Source organism: Myotis brandtii, unplaced genomic scaffold (genome assembly GCF_000412655.1).
Source record: "Myotis brandtii unplaced genomic scaffold, ASM41265v1 scaffold854, whole genome shotgun sequence".
In the NCBI taxonomy this organism is placed as follows: domain Eukaryota; kingdom Metazoa; phylum Chordata; class Mammalia; order Chiroptera; family Vespertilionidae; genus Myotis; species Myotis brandtii.
In genome coordinates, this window is record NW_005371468.1 from 434191 (window position 1) to 434620 (window position 430).

Here is a 430-nt window from a genome sequence, read left to right on the forward strand (position 1 = left end):
GGCAGCAGCAGGGGCATTTGCCCCCCACCCAAGGTGAGCAGCTGGTGGGGTTCGGAGTCCCGGCCGCGAGTCCGTCCGCCGAGAGTGCGGGCCGGCTGCCACCGACACTCCCAGGCTCTCCAAGAAAAACCCGTTACCCGATCCCTTGGGTCCCCGGGCTCCCTGTCCCGTCTCTTCAAGCGCGTTCCTCCCTCCCCTTTGCTCCTCCCGCCCCCTCTTCCTCTGGGCCCATCTGGCCGCACTTCCTCTGTTTAGAGCGACTCTCTGGGGGTTGAACAGACCTGCAGGAGCGCGGGAATCCAAAAAGTGCCACTTCTCCGATGAGGGTAATGAGATCCCTGGAGAGGCAACTCGTGTTCCCCACCCCCCTTGCCCTCCCTGCCCCGCTCCTCGCAGCTTTCCATGGTCTCATCCCCTGGCCGTCCACCCC

At 65.3% G+C, this 430-nt stretch overlaps 1 protein-coding gene across 2 annotated transcripts in view; it reads left to right on the forward strand.

Annotated features, from left to right (window-relative positions):
• Positions 1 to 6: 6 nt before the first annotated feature.
• The window catches only part of SLC43A1 (solute carrier family 43 (amino acid system L transporter), member 1), a 42127-nt gene continuing 41703 nt past the window's right edge, over positions 7 to 430 (forward strand). For both annotated transcript variants that reach the window (XM_005884778.2, XM_014532180.1), the window contains exon 1: positions 7 to 33. The gene's annotated coding sequence lies outside the window, so the exon portion shown is untranslated. The remainder of the gene's footprint in view (positions 34 to 430) is intronic.